Here is an 18,509-nt window from a genome sequence, read left to right as displayed (position 1 = left end):
CAGTCATCAAGTCTACTTAAACTTTTTCTTACACTTGTATTAAATTAGAATTACATTCTGAATTACATTCAGTTTTGAAATGTAGCATGTAAACAAAGAAGTAGCTTCTGAATATAAACCTGTTCCTCTGAAGAGCAGGCACAGCTTCTTGCAGTAGGGTTAATTACCAATTACTGAGGGAACATTGTCATAATATATGCATTTTATAACACCCTCTGGGATAAGATGCTGTTGTTACTCCAGCAGATGATATTTGCAATAATACAGAGGTTGTATTAGTAGAACGAGTAGCTATGCCTTATTGACAGCATTCTGACAATATAATTTTGTATAGGACTTCTCTGAAAAAACATAAGAACATAAGAAAATGTTAGAGCCACAGTACTAAGCCAAGCTGCTTCTGGGATTTGTGGATATCTTCAAAATCTGTTACCTACAATAGCCTAAAAAAGTGACCAGTGACCTAAATGATTGTCCTGAGTACATTTATAGCTAGCTATCTAATAAACGACTTCATGATGGTGAAAACCTATTTTTAATGGGTGTAGGAGCTCCTAAAAATACCAGTGATGATATGTCAGTGCTTTGTGTATGTTGACTATGTTCATTTACAGAAACAAACAAACAACAACAACAACAAAAACACACAAATTGCATTACGTGATACATTTTTATCTGAAATCTTTTAAGGTTTTCATTAGCTGAACTAATTGGTTGCTAGGAAATGTATGCCATCAGTGGACTGGTTTGCGGATTGGATTAACTTGTCTGTGGGAGTTTGATATTTCTATGGTAACAGTTTCTTCATTCTGCTGTGATATTTGATCTGTGTCTGATTGTCTGTTCCTTTTCTTCCTCATTAGTCTGCCTTAATCACAGTGAATGAGCCCAGGGGCAGAAATGAATTTGTGCCGCTCACTCTAATTAGAGAGAGGGGAACCTATGGGACGGTCGTCATAACTTTTGAGGTGAGTTTATCCAAAAGACTTCATACAGTAGTCTGTTGGATTAAACTGAGAGGCTGTAATCATAATTTATTGAAGTGTTTGCAAAAGGGGAAGAAGGACAAAATACCTACATCTACATTAGGTAGATCTGTTTCATAAAAGGGATTCATATTAACCGTCATATAGAAAATACTGTAATTATCTGACTGTTTAATTGACTGTTTAACGTTAAGAGGTACTAGAGAAAACCGAGTATATTCTGTCATTTAGAAAGGTACGTGAGGCAACATCAGTATGTATTACTAGAAAATAATGCATATTAAGTATGTAAGAAGTGTCTTATCTAAGTTTTTTTAATTTTTTTAAAAAATAATTATTTTACATACAAATATTCAAGTGAGTCTTTAATGATTATCCCAACTTTGAACTGTGAGTGCTCAGGATTTGGTGAATTTCTGTATCTATAATCATCTGTATCTTGATCTCTATCTTGAATCCCCTGCAAATGAAGCTTTTGAAATAATTAATCATGTTGAATACTTATCCTGTTATTTACATATGTGATTTGAATGTGATACAATTACTGACTTCATTGCTTTCTTTTTCTTATCTAGCTCAGACTCTATTATTTACTTTAAAATTATATATAAAATCTTTCATATAGATATTTCTGTACTAGTTGCCTGGTCCTATAGGGTAAGGCTTTAATCTAGACCTCAAAGCTTTAGTCTAGACCTGTCAAAACCAGAAAAGCTTTGCACTGGATTTTATTAATACTAAATATAGCATGAATAGTTAAAGTACTGAATATGATTCTCTGTGCAATTTTTTGCAAATATGTTTGTTTTAAGGTACAGTAAATCTTACTCTCTGGACAATTACTTAGGTCTGTCTCACATCATTATATATGTATGTTGAAAAATAATTTACAAAATGTTCTAAAACCAAAAAATCCCATATGACCTTTAAGAGGCTTTGTAGTATTTTGAGTTTGACTGTTAAATTTAGTATCTTTAATATCACAAGTTAAGATAGAAGGGACACAAAACCAGTAAGTACTATTACTTTGTCTTGGAATTTATTATGAAATACTATTGATTCAAACTGAATTTGCATGAATATCCTTTCTGTAATATGAAAGAGTCAGTTATGCATCAGAATATACTAAAGAGTCCCCATAGGCCTATATGGAAGTAGTTTTCTTCCTCTTATTCTGGAAATACGGGATTTCTTCAGAGTGGTTGTTCTGACTTACACTGTCTGCCAGAAAAGAGCAGATTTTCACAACTGAATGTTCATGTAAGTTGTAAGTTGGAGATGGCTGAACAGATAGTCATTTGTTATGCAAGTCACACTGCATATTGGTTATTGTACTTGCACTGGATTTGTATTCCTGCTTTATAGACTTCTCATCAGACAAATCAATTCTTTGCAGATAAAAGATGGTCCAAACCCAGCTGAAGAAGACCTAAGTCCAGCTAAGGGAAATATTACATTCACACCTGGGAGATCAAAGCTGATTTATAATTTAACAGTGCTTGATGATCAGGTAGGAACAAGCTGACTTCATCTTAGGCTTTGATACGTAGAAGGTTAACTGAAGTTCTGGAAAGACTTAGAGTAATAAGTTACAAAAAGGCTTGGCTTAAATAAGGTTAAAAGCAGTTCTATTTGATGAAGTGATGTTAAATTTTGGCTCTCTGGTCTATTATTTTTACTCTTTCCAAGCTCCCTCTTTAATTCTCATCAGTGAATAGTTTTAGTTTATGTGCATATCCTGGCTGAGCAGACATGTTATCTTTGTCACTAAAGAAAGAATATTACACATTGAAGATTCACAGGGAAAAGGCAGATTCAAAAATATTTTTTGTCGTTGTTTGTTTGTGTTTTTTTTTTTTCAAATATGTTTCAGGGTAGAAACATATTTGAAAAAATCCTAAAAATAGATGAGATTCCTGAAACAAACATGCAGTCTTGTGGAAAGCATGAATACTAGGTGATAATTAACATTTTTCTGTTTTCAGATTGGCCAATTGAAAAAAAAAAACAACACACACACAAAAAAACCAAACCAAAACAAAAAAAACCCACAACATAACTCATAGGTTGTGAGGCTTTCTTTTTATCTCAGAGTAAACAAAACATTCTTCTAATTTGCAACTTGTGATTTTCCTTTTTTCTTACCTGCACTTTTCTTTTGTGTTTTTCTTTTCCTTTATAATAAGCTTAAGAGGGAAAACTGAGACATCAAAATAAGTATATATGATGCAAAACAGCTTAGTAAGAAATTCATAAGAAAACAATAATGGTGAAAGGTGTGTGTCTCAGAAGTGAGCACAGAACTGTAAAGCAGCTTGTTTCCTTTTTACTCTTAGTTATAAAAAATGTCCTTCCACATTTCTACTGATACTCTAGTGTTAAGAGGCTGTGCCAACCTGGGGTGCTGAAGTGTAGAAACATCTCTTTCCAATTCAATGTAATATTTCAGTGACTTACACACAGAAATAAATTATTAGGGTCTTTTCTCTTGGGAGGATGTGATTTTATTTATTTTTATTCTGAGAAATGCTCTCAAACTTCTGTTTCTAAAAGTTTGATCTGTATTTGGTGTGTCTAGTCAACGTCTTTCCACTCTTTGAAAGTCTTTCACAAGTGTATGTGAAAGATGAATTTTGCACAAAAACCTTTATTGATGATGATGATGATAGAGTTCACAAGAATCCAGTAACACTACTGTCAGAACTTAATTTGAGCTTTTAGGATCTGAGTTAGGGAAACCAATGAAACAAGTATTTTTCTGAATTGTGCAGCCTTACAGAAGGTAGGGGACTGCAGTTCTGATTTCCACAGCTCTGCATTTATAGTACTTTTCCTGTGCAGGTTTCCTTTTTAAGTATAATTGCAACTTTAAGAGAAAATTAAAGAGGCAAGGCAGCACTGGAAATCATTTATACTATTATATTCGAAGTTTGACTCATGTATTTATTGGTCAATCATGATGTAATTGAAAGCTCCACAATGCCTTATTTATGTAGGATACTAAGATTTTATCTGCAACTAAAATGGCATGTACGTTCTGACTGTCAAATGCGTATTTTTGTACTGCAAGACAGTATATGAACTAGTGAACTAAAACAAGCGTAAGTTAACATCAATTTTAATAAGATAAAATAGGAAATAGTAGTGTAGGAGAGAGGTGACAGAGAGCTTGCAAATCTCACGCTGGAAAAAAAAACAAACAACCTGCATCAGTCAATAATATTATGCAAGTTTAAGTGCCACAAGTCAAACAAGGGACAAAATTGGCCTCAGCTACAAAGACAGCGGCGTGCATACCCTTTGTGCCCTGAAACAGGATCTAAGGGTGGCCAATTAACAAATGTGTAAAAAGAGAAGAAATATTGGACCACAAGGAATTCTGAACTTTTTTTGCTCAGTAAACAGAACTACATGGAAAGGATTCATCAGCCCTATAACAAAGCAATGCCATTAGTAACACATAAGCAATTTTGTTGTGGAATTTATCTCAGAAGCAAATAATACTGTTTTTTCTGAGAGTCCACAACAAGAATGAGATGTGAGGATCTTATGTAATATTTAAATATTTCCTTCTAATCTCTCTGTATTAATAAAATAATGATATTTTCCAGTTAAACAGACTTAGCCTATCAAGACTGGGGAATAAAATGTAATAATATAAAGTAAAAAATATTAAATTCTGCAATTCAAGGCTTATAAACCCTTCTTTTTTGTCTGCTGCATCAGTTATTAGAGACTAAAGAGCTAAAACTAAAGTGCAGTTCTAAACAAACCACATGTAGAAATGCCAAAGTCTAATTAATAGATAAGCATCAGCAAGCACATTCTCAGAGCTGTGACTGAAGCTGTGCTGGGAATGTGAGTCTGTCTGAAAGTAGGAACTGTTCTTTTTCCCGTTGAATAGGAACAAAAGGGCCAAGGTAGGTTGTGTTCATATGTTGTTCCTCTGTTCTTTCAGGCATGCATAGATGTAAAATGGTGTTAACATCAGCAAATAAAGATGTCAGACTAAATAACTGTCAGGAACACTTGTGTCCAAGCAGAGCAACTTCCACAAGTTGAGTTAGGATCTCCTCACACTCTCTAGTTGGAAAGATAGAGCTTCATCTGATTCTTGCCTAGTTTTTGTTTGCCCTTTTTTTTTTTTGTCTTTTCCCACTTTTTCATATTTCCATAGCATAGAAGTATGTCTTAGAAAATGGAAACATTCAGTTTTGAGAAGGGATTTTCAAAGTTGCAAGCGAGTTTCTTTTTGCCTGTTTATTTTAATGTGAAAAGGGTTGTAATGTTTGTATTATTTCCCTTTATTGCTAAATATACATAACATATTTCTAAGTAAGTGTTCTGCATATATTTGAAATGGGACTTACACCCTGTTGCTACTATTATTTTTCCAGATACCTGAAAATGATGAATTGTTTGTTGTTCATCTCAGGAGTGTGGAGGGAGGGGCTGAAATCAACACCACAAGGAATTCTGTTCAGATTAATATTAAGAAAAATGACAGCCCTGTGCGATTTGCTCAGAGCACTTACATGGTGCCTGAGGAAGTCGAAATGCTCACAATTCAAGTGATTCGTGGTAAGGATGACAGTGGAAAATTAATTGGACCTGATGAATGTGAAGTCTCCGTCAGTTACACCATCATAACTGGGAATTCAACAGCACACGCGCAGCTCAATTTAGACTTCCTAGATCTTCAGCCAAATACAACTATTGTCTTCACACCTCTAGTTCATGAAGTATATATGAAATTCAAGATCCTTGATGATGCCATACCAGAAATTGCTGAGACCTTCCAAATTATGCTCCTTAAGGACACGTTACAGGGAGATGCTGTTTTGGTTAATCCATCTGTTGTTCACGTCACCATCCAACCAAATGATAAACCCTATGGAGTGCTTTCAATCAACAGTATCCTGTTTACTCAAACTGTTATCATTGATGAAGACCAAATTTCAAGGTACTACAGATCTTCAAACAGTATCTCGTCATGTTAAGGGATTTGTTTGGCACTGTAAAGCATCCTTAGGATTTCACTGACAGTAATTATAAAATCAGTAGTGAAAAATTAATATAGAAATCACCTACTGTGTAATTATTATAAACGATATAGAATTTTCAAGGGAGAAAATGTCTAATTATGCAGAAGTATTTTAATATTTATGAACTATATATGAGAACTGTAAATATTTAATGACATTATCAAAATACTGAAAAACCCTTAATCTAAAAGATGGATCAGTGAAGTTGTGATGCGGCCACACACCCATTCATACAAGTGGAAAATATATTTCAGGCTTCCTTTCCCAGTAAATCTTTGTCTATACTGTATTTAAAGTCAGTCTCTGGTTAAAAAATGGTGGTGAGTGTCTTCTGTGAAGTACTGAATACCCATAGACTTCCAAAAAAGTTAAATACATGTAATTTTACAGATAAATTAAAAACAAATCTCCACACAAATCTTTACAAGCAGAACTAATATCTATACAATATTGCCAGTTTTAGTAAAAATGTCCACTGCTAGCTAGTGATGGTGGTTCATCCCCAGAGAAAGAGGTAATGTATCAACCTATGATTTTATGAACAATTTCTAGTATGTAGAGCCCAGCACTTCAATATTCACTTTTTTTTTTTCTTTCTTATACACAGATACAGGAAACGTGACATTTCCATAATCACAAATATTGATAAATTATATTTCAGTGCATAGGCAAATAGTTGAGTCACTTTATTTTAAATAAAATCATTATTTAAACACTCATGCCTGACAATTGTATTTTGATATAGTCCATAAAACAGTGTAGAAATTTAGTTGAGAAAAAGTTTTCTGAAATTTAACATCTTTCCTGAGAAAAAATATAAACATGCCAACTTTCCTCTTCTCAGTATCTTTCTTACTGTAAACAAAATAAATTTTAACTAATGTCTTTAGATATATTACTCATGTCTTTATGTATATTATCTCATGAATAAGCAACCTGAGAAAAGTCTACTTCTGTGGTATGATTTCACAAATTTTAAGTCCTGACTCAAATGTCAGTAGCAGCAGTTAATATCGATTCCACTGAAGTCAGTATAAATCTTCCAGGGAACAGATAGCTAAGTAAACCGATATTAATTATAATTGCATGTTACAGATTTTTATTTTCATTCAAAACCACAGGTTTGAAGGGATCACGATCGTAAGAAATGGTGGAACACATGGAAATGTTTCTGTGACCTGGGTCATAACTCGAAATAGCAGTGATCTGTCACCTGTGACTGCAGACCTTGTTCCAGAGACCGGGGAGATACATTTTGATCAAGGACAGATGCTGGTCACACTTTCACTGACCATTATTGATGATAACATACCAGAAGAAGCAGAGCCCTATCTTCTGAAGCTCTTAGCTCATACAATACAGGGAGGCGCAGAAGTCAGCGAACCATCTGAGGTAAGTTTGATTTCAGAACTTGTTTTGAGGAGGTGATAGATAATAATTAGGGAGTAGGATTAGGATTAGGATCCACCAGTTTTGGTGGATTGGCTAAATTGAAGTAGTTGTGCTTGAGTTTAAGTGAAGCAAGCTGATGTATTCTCAGTATAAAGAGCCACATCCAAAGTCTTTGGCTTAACATATTTTATAAGGCCAGACCTATTTAATGCAGTAGCATTTAGCTTAGAATATTCCCATCATAAATATCATTGCATAACTGCTATCTTGATTGGTTGCTTGCTAAGAGAAGGTTGAGCATTTATTTTCACTTGCTTATTTGCTGTAGGTACTGGAATGTTTTACACAGAGTAACAGCTTCAAGAGGATGGCTTAGTGATTAAGACTAACCTCTGAACTTTTAAATAAGGGGTAATTAGCATTACTGACAATTCTGTGACTCAGGTCCCTACTTTGCTTTTTGAACATATGATTGGAATGAATTTGGTGAATTAAATGATTTTTTCACAGTCTGAAATATATTCAAATTATTCACTTTGGCTGCTGAACCAAAAATCAGTTATTCAAAGCTCATTCTGACATAGATGAGGCATAGCAGGAAAGTTGCTGCTATCAGTGGTGTGCTGCTTGTGCACAAGCAACACTTTGGGGCTGTCAATCTGATTTCTTTCTTGAGTGCCAATTCACTAACGATAAAAATGTATGATGACAGTCAGGACATACTTTCATGAAAACGTGAAAACTGTGGTGTATATTAATTGTAGCATTGAGTAAGTGATGCTGTTTTCTGTTTTGCAGCTTTTGTTTTACATTCAGGACAGCGATGATGTTTATGGCGTAATAAAGTTTTATCCTTTGGAGAATCAGAAGATTGAAAGTAATCCAACAGGACGCTTTTTATCCTTGAGTTTTGTAAGGGAGAAAGGAACAGTTGGAAATGTGCAGTTAGTTTATACTGCACTGTATATTCCAGCTGGAGCTCTGGATCCTGAGAGAGCAAAAGATGGCATTCTAAATATGTCTAGAAACAGCATCCTCCTGTTTCCAGAAGGAAAAACACATCATACTTTGAGTATACCAATAAGAAAAGATGCATTTCTTCAAAATGGTGCTCATTTCCTCATACAGGTATCTCAGCTGTTTTTTTTTTGTTTTTGTTTTTTAGCTTATTTAATATGAGGAATATGATTCAATAATTGATCCTTCCCCTTGACTGTAATTTAAATGACCATTCCTGTAAAAAAAAAAAAGTGCTTAGCTCTGAAGCAAAGATTTTCTTATTTAAAAAGACATCTTTCATAACTATGCTATAAAGTTTTCTATCCCTAATCATTAGTAATTAAACAAATTTTAAAACTAAAGAGGATTCAGGTACTAATCATGGAATTTATCAAAATGAGATCAGCGTTGTCTGTTGCTTGCCCCTTGAAGCATGTTTCTGCTTGGCCTCTGACTTGGAACGTGAAAAAAATAAGGTTCTTAAAATTAAATTACTGAAGCAGGAAAAATTTCAGAAATGACATGCAAGTAAATGTATCTTGGGCTTGATACAGGTCCTTCTCCAGCAGGTCATCCCCCAGCCTGTACTGATACTTGCGGTTGTTCCTTCCCAAATGCAGGACTCTACACTTGCTCTTGTTAAACCTCATCTGGTTTCTTCCTGCCCAACTCTCCAGCCTGACCAGGTCCCTTCCAACCCCTACAATTCTGTGATACTGTGATCTTTGCTCTTCCAGCTGAACTATTCTAAATTAAAAAGGGTCAAATATACATTATATATTATATGTATATTATATTGCATTTATATATAAATTTGTTAGGAGAACTTACTTTTTTTTTTCCCTGTATAGTTTTCTTCACTTTTTTCTTTCCTTTTTTTTTTCTATCTCAATTTGTAAAAGATAACTTTTATCATCGTTGAAGGTGTTGATGTTATATCCATGAATTTCAAATTTGCCAGGTTTTATATTTTCCTTATAGTCTACCAAAGACGTTGTAATCACTTCTAAGACCTTTGAAAGATTTCCTCCCTCCACATCCTTCTCCCTACATTCTCTTACAGGAGGAATAATGAGAACAAAAAGTTTTGCCAGAATTATATTGTTTATCTAATATGCAATTTTATTTATTTATTTATTTATGGCATTCACAGTTAGATTAGGAATTGCCTTCTGAAATACTAGAACACGTTAGTATGTTTTATGATTGCAAGAGGTTTGAGAGATCCACAAAATTCTTAAATGTCTAATTCCATGTATTCAATGTTTTTTTTTTTTTTTTTTTTTTTTGTCCTTTGACTGTAGTCAAGACACACATCTGATAAATATTTCAGAATGTTCAGTCATTCCAAGCACTTTGCCTGGATTTTCAAACTGTAGATTCCAATCTGTTTTTTTTTTTTTCTGTACTTTCTCCATGAACTATAAATAAAATCTTTGTTTGAAGAAATTAAATCAGAGGAGCTTTCCAGCTCAAATAATTAATTTAGAAACTCATAGAGAAGGAAAACACCACTATTTATCACTGTGACAATCCTTCTGCATCGTGAATAAATGATAATCTCAGTGAACATGTTTAGAATGAGTTGTACTTAGGCAAAATAAAGAATTGACTCAGGAATCAGCAGAGAAGCAAATGAAACTGTAGGATGAATAAAGGTACAGGAGATAATGTTAATGTGAGATATATTCCTTAGTGACACCTTCAATTAAATAACGTGCTGTAATCAGAGATGCGGTTTTTGGTATAGCTAGGAAGATTAACTCTGAAAATTAAGCTCATAAACTAATTGTTATTGTTCAAATAACTATATATTTTTTTCTCTTTGTACTGGTTTCCTTTAAAAGGTACTAAAGGAAACATTGCAGAAAGAGTAAAATCTCTGTTCTTTATTGATTATTACTTTATTCCAAAGGTACCATACAGGATCCAAATACAGCATACACTTTAAATAGAGCAAATTGTTTTGGCTGTGTAGTATTTCAGAAAGTTTACTGAGCTAATAACCGCACAATGGTGCACTTTCATCCTGTTAATTGCAGAATCGGGGCCTATGCTAGGAGAAAGCTCAGAAAAGAGGAGAAACAAACAGTGCCATCATCTGTTCTTCAGACTTTTGATAACAAGTTGGAATGGTTGAGAATCAGTTACTAAATACAGTATTTGTAAAACATTTCCATCTATCATCAGATAAATGTTCATGCATATTTCTGGGTGTTACTCAAGCAGTTGTGGAACAAAATATGATACAGCCCACATATTTATAGAGTTTGGTTTCAAGAACTGTAAGACTTTAAAAATCATCTTTTGAAATGGTGAACCATGATTACTATATGAATTTAAGAAAGGCCACTATTTTATCCCCAAAAAATAAAGCTTTACTCTATGATAACACCTGATAACTCCAAGAAAAAATGTCAGTGGGAGTTTATGCCCCAGTGAAATGTTCACAGAAATATATGCAAATCTGTTATGGAAACATTTATTGTAATGATGCATGTAGACAGAATCACATGGAATAAATAATATTTAAAGGAAATAATTAAACAGGCAAGTTCTGCTTTCCTTGGTGTGTCACTACTGGTGCTGGGCTTAGCGAGTGATGCTTCCCTTTTAAAGAAAAGGATGAAAAAAAATCTATTTCCTCTTAGTATCTATAATCTATCAGAAATGCAGTGACAAGTAAAATACAGTTTTGAAATACTGTACTGAATTTAAATTCTTAATGTGGCTCTGGTAGTTCTTAGATAGAGAATTCCTTAAAATTTTGTGGAGAGGAAAGAAAAGTGGATTATTATTTGGCTGTTTGATCAAGGGCTGTAAATTATTATGACTTCAGTGATTTCCCTAGATTTTTATCAATGCAAGACACAAAAAATGATGTTAGACAATTGCCTATGCTGCTCATCAATGACTGTTGTTAATAGCTCTAGTAATGTATCAGCTGATCTGGAACAGAGTCTCTCTCTCTGGCTTGATCTGTGTTTAATTACATACACTAACATGATTTGTCTGGGAGGTGTACCATTCTGCTGACAGCTCAACAATATCCACTTAATTTCTTTGACATGTCTACTTACAAATTTTTATAACAGCAGTGCTATCAGTAGGAAGAATTTGCTCTGGAGATGTATACTTCCTTTATATGAAAATTACTCTGAAATGTCAGAACTGTTCTGACTTGGTGCTGAGGCTTCTTATTTCTCACTTTTCTTTTACTTTTTCCTACAGCTGGAAGGAGTTGAACTGGTGAATAGAATTCCTCTAGTCCCATCTGTGAGTCCTAGATTAGGCGAAATTCGAAATATTTCTTTGAGGATTACTCCAGATATTGCAAATGGAGAAATAGGCTTTATTAGCAATCTACCGATTATTCTTTCTGAACCAGAAGATTCCCCTGCTACGCTGGTAAGTAAGCCTTTTTATATTGTCTTTTGCTATGGAAAACTTATTTGGAGAAGGTGGAGTTTGCTGTATTCAGTGTAGCATTTGACAATTAATGTGAGGAAAAGCCTTCCTGTAAGTTCTGTCTTATCCTAAATATTCTCTTCTTTAAAAAAAAAAAAAAATGCTCTGAAATAATCTGTTACTGATTTCCAGAGAACTGAGATTGGTCTTTGCTTTCTGTGTAAGTATCTAAAACCAGTTAGCCCTTGATGCTCACACAGAGCAAAAGATACTGCAGTTAGTCTCTCTCACCAATTGCGAGCATAGTCATGTAAAGTAGGACTGAGACAAATCCTGAATAAGATAGATCATTTCCCATTCTCAAATTAGAACTGGCCAAACTCTTGTTTTTATTATTATTTATTCAAATAGTAATTTGCAAGGGAGTAATCGGTTTTGCATCTACTTTTGCAAGTCACAACAAATTAATGTGTTTCACAGGTTTCCATTGCATTGCATCGAGATGGGACTGATGGTCAAGCAACTGTGTTCTGGAGTTTGAAACCCTCTGGTCCCAATCAAAAGGCGGTAACACATATACAAAACACATATATAAACACATATAAGGGATGATATAAGTCCTTTTAACGGCTCCGTGGTTTTCTTATCTGGACAAAGTGATACCACAATTAACATCACCATTAAAGCTGATGATGTACCTGAAATGAACGAAACTGTGTTATTAACTTTGGACAGGTATTGTACCCTATTCTCTATTCATATGTATCAGCTGCAGTACTCAATTTATGCATAACAGATTAGCACAGTGTTAATTACATGGTATTGCTTGCATTGTGTTGATGTGTGTCTGAAGAAATAGTGGGCCCTTGTTTCAGACTGTGTATGGGTTCTTTGACTGGAGATCAATGTAAGAAACCATTTTGCATTTATTATCTAATGACTTAACTGTTTATATTTTCATGAAAATTCTGTATGCTATTTAGAAAGTTCTTTCAGTTTTGATCTTTTTTATAGCTCTTGGTTTTAACACTTTTTTTTTTTCGGAAAAATAATATTTAGTAAGATAATGGGAAAAACTAAAGTGAGAACTAAAAAGCAATGCAGAACTTTTTCTGTCAGAAAAAACATTTATAACTTGGGTGTCACTGTAGAATTAGACTTGCAGTTTATTTGTTTGATCTGCATGTTCAATATTCCTTGATAATTAGATACTTCTGTCAGCTCATAGCCCCCAGAATATCCCAGTGTGACTATTATTGCAGTCTTCTGCTAATGAGAATGCAGTGGGGTTTCTGAAGCACAGTGTTCTGGTCTCCCTTCTCATCTAGTGGAGGATTTTAGGATAACAGGCTGTAAGGGCCCTCAGGTGATACTATTATCTGCATGTGAACACTGTTCAGAAAACTTAAATTAGTTTATAATCAGGAGTCTTTTCCCTCTTTGAGTTACTAACAAGAGTGTCTTGGCTATATCGTCTGTCCTGCTTCCCACAGCTCAGTTACATAAGTAAATACAGAAATACCACCACACGTGCTCTTGTATTACCTCCTATTTGTCTAAGGTACATTTTCCACTTTTACTGAAAACATACTACAGTGGTCTGCCAGCACCAGCTTCCACACTGAACATCTACTACTTACATAGTCCTTACCTTATGCAGAAGAAGTATTTTTATTCTGTACAGGAAGCGTAGGCTAGCTCTTAGATATCCACAACAGATATCCACAGTGATTCCACATTAGCAAACAATAGGCAAGAAGCTCCTCACGCTGTTGTTGATCGCTAGAAGATCCCATTTCAGAAAACATGGTTTTCGAACATCTTTATGGCACACAGGGAAGATGTTATTCCTTTGCGGGATTGGCTTGCTTGATTAAAAGGTGGCTGGTTAATGCATGTAGTTCAGAACTAGTTATTTTATTCTACCTTGGCTACTCATTACATTAAAAAGGCAATCCTTTTCAGAATAAAAACAGAGACTATTGCAAGCAGTTCTCCGCTTTCTTTCTGTGGGAGAAACTGGTTTGTCTCAAGGAATTTTTTTAGAGTCTCTGGCACAAAGGGGGAAACTAGGATTAGAAATGATGGTTCAAGTTTTGAGTGTAAGGTGGCCAAGAATGCAGAGTGGTATTGAGGTAAACAAGTAAGTAGATAGAAGTAAGCAGCATGAAAGGGTAACTTTTTTGATTCACGTGTGTGAAAGTACAGTTTTCTGCCATTTATCCTGAGTTACAACTGTAGGCTATACCTTGAAAATGGTGGCTGCAACAGGGATTGAACTGGCAGCTGAACAAATACAACCAGTGTTCTGCTTTTGCTGTGTATGGTGCAAGCCGTAGGCTCTGTTGATCATGAAGTGGATGGTGAAAAGTGTGCCAACAGTAAGCAGCTTTCCCACACTTGGCAGGGTCAGAGAGTGAACCGAGGAACAGGTGGTCTGTCCTGGAAAAAGAAGTAAGCAAGGAGGAGATAGAATCTGAACTTTTCTCTAGACCTTGGTAGCATCCCTCACTTCAACTAATTAGCAGAAGCCAAGAATGAAATGACTGCAGAGATCATCCTTTCAGTACTAGACATGACTCTTCAAATTAGGGTTGAAGGATACTGGCAGGGTTACGTGTACGCCCGTGCTATTGCTTTCAGCCTGGTTGGTATTTTGTGGACAAATAGAAGATTTCAGTTTCCGAGGCTGGCAGCCAGCACCTCACAGCAGTAGTGAATGAGCATGAAAACAAAGATGCACTGTGCTGTAGATGTGCTTGTACTGTTCCGTAAATTGTAGCATAAGTCAGCGAGAAAAGAAAGCATGTAAGAACTTTAATGAAACTACAGACATAGACATATGTTCATAAGCATTCAATGTATTGCAATTATTAATAGCACGGGTAAAATAATCAAAATAATTAGTTCTAACAAGGATGTATTATTTACGGCTTAGTGGTATTGTCAAGGCAGTTCAATTTTAAATAAGCTTTAAGTGCATCCATAACTATATTTTTTCCAAGCCATTAAAAACAATGTTATCCTTTCTTGCTTTATGCTCTCTATACTTAGACCACAGATATTAAAACTAGCTCTGAATTTTGTCCACAAACTGGAGGAAAATGTATAACATGAAAAATATGATTCCAAAGAACACAGATGAGTAATGATGAGTAATGAAGGAGCAAGAGAGTCTTGTATCTGCTGAAGCTTCTTTATATTTTCTTTTTTTAGGAGCAGATTCAGGTTGAATGCCTGCCCTATCTGAATAGGCCTGAATTGAGACCAAGCATAAATAAAACCAGATGTCTGTAGTGAAATCTATGTGAGAAAGGAAAGACCTTGGTCTTCTTGATGAATGTAGGTGGAACAGGCCATGGAAATTGTGTGTGTGCTTTGTGAGAGCATATATGCATACTAGGGCTGTTCATTTTACCTGGTAAGCACAAACAGAAATCAGTTTTTTTTAAATCTGATTGCTGTTTTTTCCTTCTACACAACGTAATCTCTCACTGGCAGTTATCAGCCCCCCAGTTAAGGTGCAGACAGCTATCAGTTTGGCACCTGGCACAACCAGAGGGCCAGAACCTGCAGGGTATGTGGGCTGGGGACGTGGCCTGTGTTTGTGCTCATGAGTGAGTGGTGGTGAGACTGAGAACTTGGAGACTTTGGGATCTGGGGATAAATCACTTTTATTTTGTGGAAGTGATAATCAACAAACAGACAACTGTTTAGGCAGTCCTTATGCTCCAGCATTTTTTGAGTCTTAACTCATGGAAGTTAGGATGCCAGAACAGATCCATATGCATATGTTACGACATAAATCTCATTTACTATATATAATAAACTGAAGCAACGTTATTTGAAGATTTTTATTGTTCTAGTGATTTCTGTGATGGGATACAGATTTCCATAGGCTGACATTCTGTCATCAGTTTATGTGGAAAATGATTAGACCTATGAGTTATGAAGTAATTTTTTGAAAATTACAAATGTAAAATACAGACTTGACTATTTCACTGTGAAATATCTGGCAGTTTTTAAACATTTTTGGGTTTTAGAGGTTGCTACATGTCAAAAAGTTAGAAAAGCATAGGAGGGCCATTTAAATCACTGTGTAGTGTTGATGGACAGGGCTTAAGGGTTTATGTGTTGTGGGTTACTCACTGCCATACTGCTTAATGGAGCTAGGATTTTCTCCTTACTTGGTAATTCCCTTTGGTTAGTGTCTGTTTCAAAACCATATCTATCTTACTTATGTAAATTTTCATAGAATCACAGAATAGCTTGGGTTGGAAGGGACCTTAAAGATCATCAGTTTCCAACCCCAGTGCCATGGGCAGGGATGCCACCCATTAGATCAGGTCGGCCCACAGCCTAGTCCAACCTGGCCTTGAAAACCTCCAGGGATGCCTCAAGGGTTTGATCAGACTGCGTTTTAACGGGGAAAAAGTCATTTGAAAATAGTAGAATGTTGAAATGAGTGCGCTGGACACCTACTGCTTGTTTTCATTACTTCTCAAAATAACAACATATCTCTCCTGCTATGACTCAGAAAAATTAAAATAGCCTCAAAAATCAAATAAATGATGGATTAAACCTGGAGAGAAGGTGTTTCCTCTGATGAGAGGCACTATGGAAAGTCTAATGTGGCAAATCCTACTTTAATGCAGTTCTTTAGAGCTAGAGCCTGCCTCTAATTAAATCAGTAGATAATCCTGAAAAAATTGAAGAGGGGGTGAACACTGAATGCAAGCAAATTGAGTAATGTTCCACAAGCAATTTCACTTCCCCCTTTTTGAGATACCCTGATAGAAAAGAAAGTCTTTTAGAGAAGTGTGGTTTAATAATGACAGCCATGTAGATTCACAGTGGAAATTAAGTTTCTCATGTGTCTTTCAGAACACTCAGGTTCTGCAGAAATTCCAGATTTTGTCAAAAGTTATTAACTTCAAAGCTATTTTTCATTTATTTATTTAATTATTTTGTGGTTCTAGTTAGTTCTTAACATTGAAATTCTCATGGTACCTTAAACTTAGTCAAAACTCTAATTTCTCCTATTTTCTTGTACTGCATGTTTAAAAAAGTGTAAGAAACATTTTGAAGCTCCTGTCAGTTGTCCTAATTCATCTGTAGTTCTTGCTACATAATAATTATGATTTTTTTTACTGAAAGAATTTCCCTAATGATCAGTCATTTCACATTAGTCTTGTTGTATAAGAAATGCTTTACACACTTTGAGGTTGTATTTCTTTTGGCAGCATCATAAGCATTGCCAGGGTTTACTGTCTGTGACGATATGAAACTTCATGTCCATACATAGCCATTTTACAGGAAAAAATAAGCTGAGGATAAAAACAGGGAAGTGGCTTTCCCAGTGATTGGTATCACCTTATTCCTGGTCAAGAGTTCTTTTCACTAGCTGGAGGAGCTGCTGGCCACGGTTAAGCCACCATGTCAAAGCAGCTGTTTTAACTTTTATTGCTGCTTCTGAATAGCCCTCTTTGTCCTGTTTCCATACTGCTGTCAGAGGAACACCTAAAGAGCTGGTTTCACATACCACGAGGAGTGAAACGGGACTGAACTGGACCCGTGTAGTGTCAGGCAGTCTGGGAGCATCTCCTCCGTGGTGTAAGGGTGGTATATGAACGCCCCTCTGTTCTTCGAGGTTGGAAGTGCACGTGGCAGGGGATGGGGCTGGTGTCCTGGCAGCTCTCTGGTGGCACGGACCCTGTGTCCAGCCCCGTAGCTCCTCCGGGTCGATCTGAGCTGGCTGCTGGAAGTATTATGCAGCTATTTGCTGAACGCTTCACCTTGCCTGGTTTAGCCCTGTATGGACTTAGGTTTAGCACATGAAGAGTACACTGAACCGAAAAGCAAGCATTTGGATTAAAAGGATAAAAGTTTGCAGGATGTGAGTATGATAATTGCATTACAATGTAATTGTTCAAAACAATAGAATTGGGATTTTTTTTTTTTTTATTATTCCTAGAAAAAAGTAAACCTGTGAGAATACTTTACAACAAACATTTTGGATTTAAATTTAAAATGTACTTTCCTAATTTATCTTTGTTCTCTTAATTCTTCTTTTTTTTTCAATACTATTTTTTAAAAATTTCTTGTTAGGGATATGCATTCTATGTTATGAAAAGTTACATGTATATGCCTTAGAGTATAGATATAAAGAATACTACTGAGTGCCCCATTCTTCGAATCACAGAATGGCTCAGGTTGGAAGGGACCTTAAAGATCATCCACTTCCAACCCCTCTGCCATGGGCAGGGATGGCACCTACTAGATCAGGTTGGCCACAGCCTCATCCAACCTGGTCTTGAATACCTCCAGGGATGGGGCAGCCACAGCTTCGTTCATTCATTGTTTGCTTAACAGCATCTTGGAGCTGGAAACCTAAACCTAGCTGCTTCTATTAAGTTTCTGCATAGGATGTTTTATGACTTTTTGGAGAAGTAACTAACATTACTGTGCCAGGGCAGTGATAGCGGTCTGACCACTCATGATATCAGCCAGAGAAAAAAAATGACCAGATAATAAATAAATAAACAAACAAACAAACAAATAAGTAAATAAATAAAAGGATCCAGGTGTTCAAGATGGGGTTTGTATGGAGAAACCACCTGAACAATGTTCTTTTTTACCAGTTGATGGACTGAATTTTACTGGTTGCTTCCTGACCTGA

General features: G+C 35.5%; 1 pseudogene across 1 annotated transcript in view; it reads left to right on the top strand.

The window, feature by feature from the left end:
* Window positions 1–515: 515 nt before the first annotated feature.
* The window catches only part of LOC310891880 (adhesion G-protein coupled receptor V1-like), a 76,951-nt pseudogene continuing 58,957 nt past the window's right edge, over window positions 516–18,509 (top strand). The window contains exons 1-8 of the transcript in view: window positions 516–521; window positions 864–968; window positions 2,383–2,496; window positions 5,384–5,949; window positions 7,153–7,423; window positions 8,222–8,551; window positions 11,654–11,830; window positions 12,311–12,565. The product of the transcript in view is annotated as an adhesion G-protein coupled receptor V1-like (transcript). The remainder of the gene's footprint in view (window positions 522–863; window positions 969–2,382; window positions 2,497–5,383; window positions 5,950–7,152; window positions 7,424–8,221; window positions 8,552–11,653; window positions 11,831–12,310; window positions 12,566–18,509) is intronic.

The sequence above is a fragment of the Anser anser genome, assembly GCF_964211835.1.
Source record: "Anser anser genome assembly, contig: HAP1_SCAFFOLD_151, whole genome shotgun sequence".
NCBI classification, from domain to species: Eukaryota; Metazoa; Chordata; class Aves; order Anseriformes; family Anatidae; genus Anser; species Anser anser.
This window is presented reverse-complemented; position numbering and strand designations above follow the sequence as displayed.